The sequence below is a fragment of the Primulina huaijiensis genome, chromosome 2, assembly GCF_012295235.1.
Source record: "Primulina huaijiensis isolate GDHJ02 chromosome 2, ASM1229523v2, whole genome shotgun sequence".
Taxonomy (NCBI): domain Eukaryota; kingdom Viridiplantae; phylum Streptophyta; class Magnoliopsida; order Lamiales; family Gesneriaceae; genus Primulina; species Primulina huaijiensis.
This window is the reverse complement of record NC_133307.1, coordinates 12,971,234-12,977,635: the sequence shown is the minus strand read 5'-3', so window position 1 is coordinate 12,977,635 and position 6,402 is coordinate 12,971,234. Positions and strand designations below refer to the sequence as shown.

The 6,402-nt window shown below is 35.9% G+C and overlaps 1 long non-coding RNA gene across 1 annotated transcript; it reads right to left on the bottom strand.

The window, feature by feature from the left end:
- Positions 1 to 5,373: 5,373 nt before the first annotated feature.
- Positions 5,374 to 6,009, bottom strand: LOC140959325 (uncharacterized). The gene is made up of 3 exons (XR_012171967.1): positions 5,718 to 6,009; positions 5,586 to 5,628; positions 5,374 to 5,451 (listed from the first exon to the last, which is right to left on the bottom strand). It is a non-coding gene; the product is annotated as an uncharacterized lncRNA (long non-coding RNA).
- Positions 6,010 to 6,402: the final 393 nt, after the last annotated feature.

The window sequence follows — 6,402 nt, the reverse complement described above, 5'->3', positions numbered from 1 at the left end:
GCTACTAGGAGTTCTCGGCCATGCTTGCAGCTGAAGTTGGGGCTTCGGTTTCGAGCTAGGGGTTGAGTCCTTGGTTGATTAGGGTCCAGAAGGGTCCAGGGGGAGGATGGCTTGGGGTTGGCACGTGAGGGCTCGAGCTTGGCTCGATGAAAAATCAAGATGGCTCAAGGTGGTTGGTTCGAGTAGTTAGGTTTTTCCTTTGGTAATATAAATTGAAACATGGCTCACGGGGGTTGAGTCATGGTTCACGAGGGCTAAAAATAATATAAAAATTTTAAGTTTTAAATTTAGAAATTTTAAATTAAAGTTTGAAATTATTCGGGATTAAAACGCATTAAAAACGAATAATTAAAGATTTACAAAAAATTTTAATATTTAAGCTAAATAAAATTATGAAAAATTAATTTAAGCTTAAATAATTATTTTGGACATGTTAGAGTCAATGAAATTAAGAAAAAGTCAAATTCGAGGAATTTTACGTTTAGAGGTAAAACGATAATTTTACACCTAAAGATTAGTAAACGTCATGGCAGTGCTCTTAATGCTGTTTTATATGCTAAAATGTTTATTTTAAATGTTTATGGAATTTTATGATAAAAAGATAACGATAAAAGGAATGATGCTTGTTTTTAAAAGAAAAATGATATTAAATGCATTGATTTTTATAAAGTGATGAAAATGTGAATCGTTGGAGGAGGTGAAGTAATCGTGACTATTATTATGTTATGATGATATGAATGGGTATATCGTGAGGGAAAAAGCTCCAGAGGGAGCCCATTTATGGGAGAAGGCCCAGAGGGAGCCCGACGATTGTATTTCCATATGATGAGGATAGGCCTAGGCTCAGTTGACGGGTGAGAGTGTCATTGATGTCCCCGCCGCCTATTACTGTGGTTAAATGTAGATGGATCCATCGACTTTATGAGGAAAAAGAAAGTCACGATTAACGACCCGAATTCAATAAATAGGAAAAATGTTTATACTCATGATGAAAGGATATATGATATGTAATGATATAAAGGGAAAAGTTGATGTTTAAGTTATGCATGTTCATGAAATGTTATTTTACATAAAAGTATTTTCACTGTTGCTTGTGAGTTGTATATGTATTACTTGTTATAAAGATTATGATGTGTTGAGTCTTTGGACTCACTAGGTGTGATTGATGCAGGTGATTATGATAATAATGTTAATGGAGGTCTTGATGGTTAACCTGACTGGACTGAAGGTGCACATAATCCGAGGACCAGCGCTTCTACTTTTCCGCACTTATGATTTTAAGTTTATGTTAAAATATTTTTACGACGATTTATTTATTTATGATTTGAGGGGTTTCTAAGAGGTTAGTATGGGCTATACTCTTCAAATTATTGCTTTTCATGTTTTGTTTTATTTTTAAACTATTTATTTGATTTTTAAAATATTAGTTGGTTGTTTTATTTATATTTTATATTCGCATGTGTGTATTCGGCCGAAATATGTGAGAGGTATTAAAAAAAATTTCTAGTACTTTTTAAGCAAAACGAATAGAAGACGTTTCAGTCTGTATCAGAGCCGACCTCTCCTAGTACGGTGTGGTTCGGGGACGAACCAAGCGGAAGCTGGTGGGCATGTGAGGCCTGGGGCTGAAGAGGGCGGGTGTTGATCGCTGGTTCCATGAGGTTGCACGGACAATGAGCGGCTCCTGACAGGCTTCTAGGCAAAGGGAACATGAATGAACCGATCTTACACCAGAAGGAGAGGGATTCTGAAACTGTTCAGGTATGAGAATGTGCAGTAGAGGGTTTAATATATTTGATATGTACTACTTATATCAAGAAGGTGCATCTCTTTTTCGGTAGCTCATCACATAAGAACTCCAAAGTTAAGTGTGCTTGACTTGGGGCAATTTTGAGATGGGTGACCTCCTATGATGTTTCCTAGGGTGCGTGTGAGTGAGGACATAAGCACACTTGAAAGACTCGTCTTGGTACAGTGAGTACAGTTGTCGAATCCGTTGCGTTACAAATATCTTTAGTAAGAGATTTAGAGGTTTGGCTTAGAAGTTTATCATAAGGGCAGAGCTCCTAAGCTGTCTAATCTGACAGTCCAGTCTTCCTTGCTAGATCGAATCCGTAGAGGTCAACCTTCAGATGAACAGTTACAGAATTGGAGACTAAATGATGAGGCCAAGGACAGTGTACTCTATACAGTGTCTGATGGTATTGTGAAAAACAGAGGGAGGATGTGGGTGCCCAGTGTTGATACGATCAGAGAGGATATTCTGACAGAGACACATGCATCTCCGTATTCCGTTCATCCAGGGGGTACCAAGATGTACAAGGATTTTCAGATGTTATATCGGTGGCAAGGTATGAAGCGAGACATCCGCCGATTTGTATATGAATGTCTCACTTGTCAGCAAGTGAAAGCAGAGCATAAGAGAACAGCAGGTATGCTTAAGCCACTCCCTATTCTCGAGTGGAAATGGGAGAATATTACTATGGATTTCGTGGTTCATTTGCCGAGGTCAGTCAGAGGATCCAATTCCATTTGGGTTATAGTGGATCGACTTACTAAGTCGGCACACTTCTTGCCAGTAAAGACGACTTTCTTCATGACACAATATGCAGAGCTCTATATCAGGGAGATAGTCCGATTGCACGGGATCTCAGTTTCTATTGTGTCCGACAGGAACCCGAGATTCACATCGTCCTTTTTGAAGAGTTCGGATTCAACTATGGGGATGAAGTTACTATTCAGTACGGCATTCCACCCTCAGACAGATGGCCAGTCTGAGCGAGTGATTCAGTTTTGGAAGATTTGCTGCGAGCTTGTGTGATCGATTTCCATGGGAATTGGGAATCAAAACTACCTCTAGTGGAGTTTACCTACAACAACAATTTCAAATCATCTATAGGTATTGCTCCCTACGAAGCACTGTATGGAAGGAAGTGCAGATCGCCGATTCATTGGGATGAAGTTGGTGAGAGATCAGAACTTGGCCCAGAGATTGTTCAGTAGACCACAGACGTGGTGGTCAAGATCCGAGGCAGGATGAAAACCACCCAGAGACGCAAAAAGAGTTATGCTGAAAAGAGAAAGAGAGATATCGAATTTGCCGTAGGAGATCACGTATTCGTGAAGATAGCACCTATGAAGGGTGTTATTAGGTTTCGGAAGAGAGGAAAGTTGAGTCTGAGATTTATTGGACCGTTCAAAATTCTTGACAAAGCTGGGACACTTGCTTATCGTGTAGCTCTACCGCCAAATCTAGCTGTAGTACACAATGTGTTCCACGTATCGATGCTGAGGAAGTATATAGCAAATCCTTCACATTTCTTGAGTTTTGAGCTGTTGTAGTTGGTTCCAGATCCGTCTTATGAGTAAAGACATGTCCAAATCCTAGTTGGTCAAAGTCCAGTGGCTGAATCAATCAGTGGAGGAGGCCACTTGGGAGACCGAAGCAGATATGAGGAATCGATACCCGGAGTTGTTTGGTAAGATTTAATCTCGAGGATGAAATTTATTTAAGTGGGGGAGGAATTGTAGAGCCCAAAATTAATACACGTAAAACCCATGCTCTTATTTAAATTTTTACTTATTTATTTAATTTTAAAATGATTTTTAGCAACGCATGATTAATGAAATTGCATTATTTTGATTTATTAAAAATTTATGTGATGCGCGTTAAATGTTTACTTGAGTTATATATTTCAGGCAATTATTCGATGCGGTATCGGGGAAAAGAGACTGGTGACGATTTGGGCGATTTGTAATATGTGGTATTTTATTTCAAGTCAAGAATTTGATATTTTAAATGATTTACGAAGTTTTAAGCATTTTAAAGCCTAATTTAATTATTAGATGATTTTTAAGATTTTAAAGTTTCAAAGTTTATCACTTGAGTATTTTATTCTAAATTATGAGATTTTTAGTAAAGTTTATATTGGATTAGTGGTCTTAATTAGCAAGTTAATTATTAATTAAACCCCTTAATTCCCATTAACCCATTAACTCACACACACATGCACGTATACACACACACACTTGGCCTTTGCACAGACATATCTCTTGCACCCTTTCATTTCTTTTTGGAGTGAATTGGTAGAGTTCTTAGTTCATTTTCCAGCAGCCACCCTCCCTTTCAAATTATTTCAGCAACTACACGCTGATTTTAGCAACAAAATTATGGCTTAAGTCACCCGGATCGCTTCCTGCACCGTTTCGCTTTTTTATTCGCTGTATCGTGAGTTTTAAAGATCAAAGACATGTATATTCATTCGTTTTCGTATCGATCTTTTCATAGTAATTATTTTGATGTACATTGTATGAAAAACATGTGTATGTTATGCAAAAGTTTGAGAAAAAATGTTTGAAACGATTTTGGATCAAAATTTTTGATCTCAAAAATCGAGTTTGCTGTCTTTTCGAATACTATGAATTTTCTGTCGATTTTCCGGAAAAACTTTCAACATATAATACGTAGAACTTTTTGATACTTTCAATTTGAAAGTAAATTCGTAATTTTCTGATAAGAAACAAGGGAAATATGATTTTTATCGTAAAACTGAACAAGCTGTGAAATTTTTGTGTCACAAAATCCATCACCATCTGTTATTTAAAATTCTACGACTTATAAGTTGGTTTTCTGGAAATATTTTCAACATATGATTTGTATTACTCTATGTTTTGTTCGATTTGACAGTAAATTCGTAATTTTTTTGATAAGAAATGAGAGATATATGATTTTTATCGTAAACCCGCTCAAGCTGTAAAAATTTGTGCATGTTCTTCATGCTTTCAAAAGTTTTGGTTGCAGGCTTCGTTGGGATCTCCTGAATCTTTGCTGCTTTGGTTAAGGCAGCATGTCCAGTGCGTTCCAACAAAACCCTCGACGCATTTTAAGTATGTTCGACGTGCAAAAAGAAAATGTTATATGTTTTTGAGGTATGCGAAATGTCTTGTGAACAAATATGAACGGGTTTGGAAGCCGGTGAACGTGGCCGAGGACCTCTCCATCCTAGTAAAACACTAGCGATCGATGCACACGTGTTGCATGTGTAAGATAATATTAGACATTTGAATGTTGTTTAATCAATTTATAGAATGAATATTGGACATTTGTAATTTAAAAAAATTATTAGATCAACGCGAGCATAAGGAAAAAAAATTATAACAAAAAAGAAATAGATAACACAAAATCATTCAAAATCACTATAAAATTCGCCACAAAATTTTTGAGATTCATAAATCAAAATATTTATTTCCTTAATAACACTGTATATTTATGCAAATAATTAAATACATCATATTGAAAACAAACACTTTTCGAAAAAGAATCTGTATCTCTTATATATTTCATACCTTGGATAACGGATCGTTGTTGCTAATATACTTGTTTACATCTTCTATTGAATAATCTTCTTTCTCACATTTCATCGAGCATGTCGAGAGCAATTTTATGAGCAACTATGAAAAGCAAACTTGGAGGATTAAAACATAAATTTATGCAATAATATGATAAGTACACATCTTAGAGAGAAAAGTAGAATGCAAAATTACTAATTTATATAATAAAAGGAACAATAGATAAGAGATTAAACCTTAGATGCTGCAGAGTTGAGTAGAGGGCCATTTGTACGTTGACTAAAATTTCAAAAATAGAATTCAGATAATATGCAAAGATTAGTGCTGATATTGAGAAAGTGAGAATGAGAAAATGAAATATAAATTACCGATTTGGAGAGGAAAATTGTTCTTCATTGTCCAATCTCCGGTGTGCAATATCTTAAAAAGATAGATTTTGAGATCAAAGCAGTTTTCTTCCTTTAAAAATGGGACGGGGGAGGTTTTTTAAATTTGAAGCAGTTTGCTCTCGAACGTGGAGGAGGGTGAGAGATGGAGATTTTTAAATTGAAATGCAAATGAAGCTTTTTCTTCCAGTAACGTGGGTGGTGGGCCGGTGGCCCTATGTGGTTGAAATTTTTAAATTGAATCAATTTCTTTAGACGTGGAATGAGAGAAAGAGTGTTAGAAAGAGGGTTAAATTCTATTGTTAACATATCTGAAGGGAAAAAATGGATAAAAATAATTTGGTGACCTCATTGACAGTTTCTGTAATGTGCTCATCTTTAATAAAATAGAATAGATATTCAACAAAAACGTGTATAATCCATCCTTACATAGTATATGAGAACCAAGAAAAACCAGTGAGATTAAGAGGGAGGAAACTTACATTATTTGAAAAAGTTAATCGAAATTCGTGAAGCCAAATCAAAAAATTAAGGGGAAAGAAAGTCTTGTGTGAAAGATCTTCACCAACAAATTCAAAGGAAAGAAAGTCTTATGTGAAAGATTTTCGAGATAGAAAATTTGAAAGAGGGAAGCGAATTTCGTGAAGCTAAACCAACAATCATAGAG